Genomic DNA, 8,103 nt, shown 5'->3' with positions numbered 1-8,103 from the left:
GCACACATCGCACCTCGCGACCCAACTAGCTACATCCTTCTTCATCCCGACCCAATGATAGTACCTCTTGAGATCACGGTACATCTTAGTCGCTCCTGGATGAATAGAAAACTTGCTCCCATGAGCCTTTCTCAGGATCTCCTGCCTCAACTCCTCATCCTTGGGCACACAAACCCGACTGTGCACCAAGATAGTACCATTATCTGAGTCCTGATACTCTAAAACAACATCCTTTGAGACATTCACCAGCCCCAAATCCCCCTCCTGAACCAACCGCACTTTGCTCAAAAGATCTGCTCTATCAACCGCCTCCAAACCCAACGGTTCCTGAGACACAGCACACAAACTCAACACACAAATCTCTCCTACAAGAGACTCCATCTCCTGCTCCTGAGTCGAAGCTACCCTCTTCCGACTCAGAGCATCTGCAACCAAGTTAGCCTTACCATGATGATAGGCTATCTCCAAATCATAGTCTGCCACAAGCTCCATCCACCGCCTCTGCCTCAAACTCAGCTCAGGCTGAGTGAATATATACTTCAGACTCTTATGATCTGTAAGCACCTGTACCTTTGCACCATAAAGATAAGATCTCCAAATCTTCAGGGCAAAAACTACAGCACCCATCTCCAAGTCATTAGTAGGATAGTTGCCTTCATGCTTCCGCAACTGCCGCGACGCGTAGCAAATCACCTTCCCATGCTGCATCAGAACACACTCCAAACCAACTCTAGATGCATCTGTATAAACCACATAGGGTTCTCCCTCCTCACGCAAAGCCAACACTGACGCAGTAGTCAACATCTCCTTCAGGCTTGCAAAGCCTTCCTCACACTCCTCTGACAAAACAAAAGGAACATCCTTCCCTGTCAACTTAGTCATAGGACGTGCTCTGCTCGCAAACCCCTGCACAAACCTCCTGTAGTAACCTGCCAACCCGAGAAAACTACTGATCTCTTTGGCATTCTGCGGTCTAGGCCAATCTCTGATAGCCTGAATCTTCTCTGGATCTTTAGAAACCCCATTTGCAGACACAATATCGCCCAAAAAGCCCATCTCATGCTGCCAAAAACTGCACTTGCTCAACTTAGCAAACAACTTCTGCTCCTGCAGCTTCTCCATAACTGCCCTCAAATGCACTGCATGTTCCTCAGAACTCTTAGAATAAACCAGGATATCGTCGATAAAAATGATGACAGATATGTCCAGAAACTTCTGAAACACGCTGTTCATCAACCTCATAAACGTCGTTGGTGCGTTAGTCAACCCGAAAGGCATCACCACAAACTCATAATGCCCATACCTCGTCCTGAAAGCAGTCTTCCTCACTCTGCCTCATCTATCGGTAGCTGATGATAACCCGACGCCAGACCTACCTTGGAGAACCAAGTAGCACCCCTCAACTGATCCAACAACTCATCAATCCTGGGAAGAGGGTATTTGTTCTTCACAGTGACCCAGTTCAAACCCCTGTAATCAATACATAACCGGAAACTCCCATCCTTCATCTTGACAAACAACACCGGTGCTCCCCACGGTGATACACTAGGACGGATGAATCCCTTACTCAATAAATCCTCTAGCTGCTTCTTCAGCTCTACCATCTCTATAAGGAGCCTTGGATAACGGCATTGTCCCTGGCTCCAGTTCAATCGTAAAAGGGTCAGACCGAGATGGTGGTAACCCCTGCAACGACTGGAACACATCCTCAAACTCCTCTACAACCAAAATACCGCTAACCGTAGACTTCCCCACTAACTCAGGCATAGATATGGTAACCAAATAAGCCTCACGGCCCTTCTCGATCATCTTCCCAGCCTGAATGGCCGAGATCACGAGACTCCCTGAAGTCGGTCTAATCCCCTGAAAAACCAACTTTCCTCCTGGACGCTCAAACTCCACTCTACCCCGAAAGCAATCCAAATGCACCATATGCCGATGCAACCAATCCATCCCGAGAATAACATCATACAACTCCACTGGACTGATAAGCGAATTTGCTGGCCACGATTCCCCTGCGATCTGAATATCAATTCCTCTGACTCGTCCAATAACCCTCAGGAACTTGCCTCCCGCAACTCTGACTAATCATGTACGCTCCCCGGGATCCCCTCTGATTCCCGCGCTCTCTGCACACTCCAGAGTAACGAAGCTATGAGAAGCTCCAGAATCAAACATAACATGGGACTTAAACCCGTCCACCAACAAGGTCCCTACACAAACCTCATGTGTTGAGAACCTAACACTTTATCACAGGACAACATAAAATCTGAACCTACTAAGAATTCACAAAGTTACAGTACCAGAAATTATACTTGTGATCGCACCGGCACTGGTCCCACCAGTCTCTGCAGTCGTGTAAACCCGTGGCGCCTCCTCAATCCGTGTCACATGCTGCCCTCCATGCTGCACCTGCTGCAATGCTGCCATTGCCACCGGCTGCAACTTGGGACACATGGGCCTAATATGCCCCGGCTCCCTGCAATGATAGCACACACGAACCCCTGCCGTCGGAGCACTCCTCTTGGGACAACTAGCAATCCTGTGATCCTTGCTCCCACAACCGAAGCAACTCTCACCACTCGGCCTCTGCATAGCCTCCCACCTCCTCTTGGTTCCCTGCGCAAGCTTACCGTCCCTGCTAGAACCACCCTGCTGCTGAGCCCTACTAGGCTGAACTGCTGAACTAACCGCCACTAACTGTGCCCGGATGTCCTCCTCAATCCCTGCTGCAGTCTCAACCAGCTCTGCACGCGTAGCATAACTCCGCCCTCTATAGTGAACCCTCAAATCATCACATAGGTCCCTCAAAAACCTCCTGATCTGAGCCTCCTCAGTCTCCATATCCCGACCCCCATAACATAGAAGTCGACTGAACTCCAAGTCCAGCTCCCGCACCGACCGCGTCCCCTGAGACAACTGAAGGAACTGCACCTCCAACCGGTCCAATGCCTCTCTCGGAAAGTACTTGCGGTTCAACTCCCCCACGAAGTCAGCCCAAGTCATCTCCCGCTGCACTCTCCTAGCAGTCACTGATCTCCACCATAAGTACTTTCCGAGCCCCTATGTCCACCCAAAACTCCTCAGGGCATCTCCAATTATGGAAGTTACGTTCCACACTCGTCCTCCACGCATCTACAGCAGTAGGATCTGTACCACCCGAAAACTATGCGGTCACGAGACCCTTCATCTCCTTGAGCATGGACAAATAACGTCCATGTGCTCCTGCATCCACAGCCACTGGCTGCCGCTCCTCCGCCACCACTGGTGACACAACCTGAGCCTGAGCCGGTACCACTGCTAGCAACCGCTCCAACAACTGTGCTAGCAAAGCCGTAAAGTCAGCACCAAGGACTCCACCCGCTGGGACTCCCACACCCAGGGGCCCTAACATCAGCGGCCACTAGAGCATCAACACCGCCCCCTCCGGCCACACTCATGGAATCCTCCTGGACACCCTGCGACTCGCCAACACCCTCAGCTGTCACACTCTGGTCCTCAGTCTCACTAACCTCTGGGACTTTGCCCCTACCACGACCACGTCCGCGTCCACGACATCGTTCGCGTCCACGACCACGACCAGCAACAGCACCACCTCTAACCATCTGCACTACCATGAACAGAAGGCTAAGCACACAATTATACATATCACAGAAACATAAACTCATCGTGGAATCACACAGTAGGCTCGAAGAGGATGTTCTAGGAATCCATGCCACACACAATTGACTAACTCACATAATCATTCAAAGCATGAAATTCCCAAAAATCTATAGCACAAAGCCTAGTGAACCCAAACCTAGAACCGTAAGGGCTCTGATACCAAACTGAAACGACCCGACCCGTTTTTTTTAATTAATAATTAATAAATATAAATATAATATAACTACAATTAGTGGTCTCATACCCAGTAGCCACCTATCCACAACCACAGTCAACAGCGGAAATAGCAATATCAGTAAATATCTAATAATAATATAACCAATAAATATCCATAACAACAATCCAATAATCAAACATCAGGAAACATGAAACCGGCAAACTAACAATGTTCCTAAAAACTCAACCCTAGCAACCTAGCAATGCCAGAAAACATACATTCGAGTCCCTAGAACATCCTCCTTCTCATCGCCTTGATTCCACGATCACACTTTGCCTTTACCTGCACCACAAACACATATTGAGATGCATGAGTATTTGATAAACACTCAGTGAGGCAATCCTCCCATCTACTGGCTATAGACACAAGCAACAGTGATTCCAATGTTCCAAACAAACAACAAACAAAACATACACACCAGGAAAGCAAACATCATCTTGCTGGAAGGGAGGTGTCGACCGACACTGGCCTTGGTGTCGACCGACACTACCCCACAGTGTCGATCGATGCCCAATTTGCTGGTGTCGACCGACACCAAGTGGTGTCAATCGACACTCCCTCTGCAATCGTGATCCACTCGAAGCCGAGAGTCGAATCTCGCTCCCAACCTCCTCCAAATCGCCCAATACTCATAAACCAAGCCAAATACGTCCATAGGAACCTGTAGCAACTAATCCCAGCAAGAAAAACAAACAAAACAGGCAAGAACAATGAAATCAAAGGCTTAGATTAGTCATGGTCATGCACTCACCTCTCTGCAGGAAGATCCTGACCAACAAAGAACGAAACCACACTCCCAAAAAGCTTCCCACACGTTCCTAGCCTTGAATCCTCACTCCCACAGTAAGATCTCACCCACAAAGCCTTGAAATCTCACAAAACTCACAAAAACTCAAGAACAAATTTTTCTCTCTTTTGTTTCTCTCAAAAACGGCGTGAGACAAAACAAAACACGACCTAGGTCGTTTTCTCCCTTTAATATCTCGGTTCAATGGTTTTTCCTACACCAAACCGGTCCAATTCGATAATTAAATCGAACTGGTCGAACCAGAGAATATTGGTGTCGACCGACACCACCATGGTGTCGATCGACACCCATCCCAGAAAACCAATAATTGGTTCACGGATGTTACACTTTGTTGCAGAGAAGCGTCTAAGAACCCGATGTTTGCATAGTATCTGCTTTTCAAAAGGCGAGACAGAAGATAATTTGGAGATTTCAGAAGTCTCCATGCTTGCTTTGCCAAAAGAGCTTGTTTGAATGCATGAATGTTTATGAAGCCTAAACCATCAAGATCCTTTGATAGACACAACTTCTCCCAGCTTTGCCAATGAATTTTCCTTGAATGATCACAAGAGTTCCACCAGAACAAGGCCATAGCACTTTCCAGATTTTCACAAGTGTTCTTTGGCAACTTAAAACACGACATATCAAACACTGGCATTGATAGCGCCACTGATTTGAGAAGAACCTCTTTCCCTCCCTAAGACAAACTTCTGTTATGCCAGCTTGAAATCTTTGTCTTCAATCTGTCTTTTAAATAATCTAGCATAGCAACCTTGGAACCACTGAAACATTCTGGGAGACAAAGATAAGCCCTTGCTCCTCCTTCAGCCGAAATACCTAGACAAGCTTTGATATTTACTTTAATCTGCTCTTGAACATTGGCACCAAAGGTGATGGAGGATTTATCCAAGTTGATTGTTTTTCCTGTAGCAGCTCCATATCTTCCCAAAATGTTTTGCAAATCTAAGCTTTGCTCTCTCGTTACTTTACAGGTGAACAGACTATCATCTGCGAATAGTAAGTGATGCACCATTGGACCATTATCAGAGAACTGAATACCCTCGAGCCTATCTTCCGATTGAGCTTTGTTTAAGAGGTGCGTTAAGCCTTCTGTACACAAAACAAAGAGAAAAGGAGAAAGCGGGTCGCCTTGTCTCAGACCTCTTTGAGGAGAAATCAAGCCAAAAGGATTGTCATTGATTAGAAATGAATACGTTACAGTTGATACACAAATCATGATCCAATTTACCCATTTCTGATGGAAACCGAGAGCCAGCAGGAGAGATCTCAAGTAACTCCACTCGACTCTGTCAAAAGCTTTTGACATATCCGATTTGATGGCCATGAATTCCTCAGAAATCCTTGGATTAACCTTGAGGCTATGCACCAGCTCATGAGCTACTAAAATGTTATCTGAGATTAACCTTTCAGCCACAAAAGCAAATTGAGTCTCTGAAACTATTGTCGGGAGCCAAGGTTGTAATCTCTTTACTAAAATCTTTGAAATGATTTTGTAAAGGACCGAGCAAAGACTTATAGGCCTAAGATTAGCCATCTCATCAGGGTGAAGGGATTTTGGTATCAGACAGAGATGAGTAAAATTCCATTCCCTAGGAAGCACACCATTGAGGAAGAAATTTTGCACCTCTATAGAGACCTGAGTGCCTACTGTTGACCAATACTTCTGGAAAAATAGTGCTGACATCCCATCAGGACCTGGGGCACTAGCTGGTTTGATTGAGAAAACAGCTTCCTTGATCTCCTGATTACTAACTTCTTCAGTCAAACTAGCATTCATTTCATCTGTTACCCATGGTGTAAAGCCCTCTAACCAATTGTTGAAACTAGAAGGATTTGACGAAGTAAAAAGATTTTGGAAATAGGCTGCTGCAACTTCCCCTTTAGCAGCCTCTGGAACCTGAAAATTCCCATTTATATCCTTTAACTTCTCAATTCTCTTTCTTTGTCTGTTTAACTTCACCGACGCATGGAAAAACTTGGAGTTTCTATTCCCACATCTTAACCATTTATGTCTGTTTTTTTGTTTCCAATAAGCTTCCTCTTCTCTATAGGCTTTAGCTAAATCTTTTTTTAGAAAGGCGACTCTTTGAGTAACTGGCCAAATCCGCGATTGTTCTGCCTCTAGGGACACTTCCAGCTGCTGGATCTTATCTTGTGAATTCATTGAATTTTTTTTCTTCCACTCGCTTAGTGATCTTCTGCAAGCTCTCATTCTGTCAGCCACTGATAAGTTGATACCTTCCCTTCCCAAATTCCAGGAATTATTGATAGCTTCTTTAACCTCTTTTTTGTGAAGAAATCTTCTATCAAACCTAAACTGACCTCTGTAAGAATCTTGAGAAGACATTAACTTTAACAGAACCGGTCTATGATCTGATCCTGTCAGTTCCAAAAAGGATTGATTTGAGGTTGGGAATTGTTTGAACCAATCATCATTACCAAAGGCTCTGTCTAATCTGCATTGGATCCAATGTTCCCCTCTTCGCCCTACCCAAGTGAACCTATTCCCTTGGCTTGGTAATTCAGACATAGCAAAAACTTTGATTATATCTATAAATGGTGTGAAATCTTTATCACTTCTTCTTGGTCCTCCATTTTTCTCACCATTATGTAGTAGATCATTAAAATCTCCAAACATGCACCAGCTATCTCTTCTTCCCCAGCCAATCCTAGAGATTCTCTCCCAAACAGCCCCTCTTTTTTTTCTATCCGGATCTCCATATACACAAGAAACAAAGAAGTTGAAAGCTCCAAACTGTACTTGAGCATCCAACAAATTTTTATCTACAAACTTGATATCAACTATTACACTACTCTTCCAAAACAGAGCCAGACCTCCACATTTACCTATCGGCTCCACCGTATATACTTGGTCATAACCTAACCAAACTTGCAAATCCACCAAGACATCTCTCCTGTGCATCGTTTCCATCAAGAACAACATCTCGGGAAGTAATTTTTACGCATCTCCCTAAGACGAGGAATTGTCAAGTCATGAGACCGTCCCAATCCTTGACAATTCCAACTGATGATGCTCATTGGAGTTTAGGCAATCCTCCATTTGGGATCACCTCTTGAGGGTTAAGCTTTGCAAATTTAACAGTGCTTGTACCCACAATGTCTGTTTTTTTTTTCCTGCATCCCCTTCTTAAGTCCTTCAACCGACTCCTCTTTATCAGTGACCAGGCTTAAAGTCGCTGGTTTAGGTTTCCTATTACCCTTAGTTGGTCTATTCCTGATCTTTGTCTTTGGTTTATTCGGGACAATCCCGGAGGACCCTGCTACAAAGAAGCTAGGTCCATAAACCGTTAAATTGTCCTGAAACGGTTGGGACAAAGCCAAGAAATTACCTGAATGCTCTGCTGAGAAGGATGTGTCAGCTTCCATCTGCCAAGAGTGACTGGGTCCCTGAGAA

Source organism: Camelina sativa, chromosome 19 (assembly GCF_000633955.1).
Source record: "Camelina sativa cultivar DH55 chromosome 19, Cs, whole genome shotgun sequence".
In the NCBI taxonomy this organism is placed as follows: domain Eukaryota; kingdom Viridiplantae; phylum Streptophyta; class Magnoliopsida; order Brassicales; family Brassicaceae; genus Camelina; species Camelina sativa.
This window is presented reverse-complemented; position numbering follows the sequence as displayed.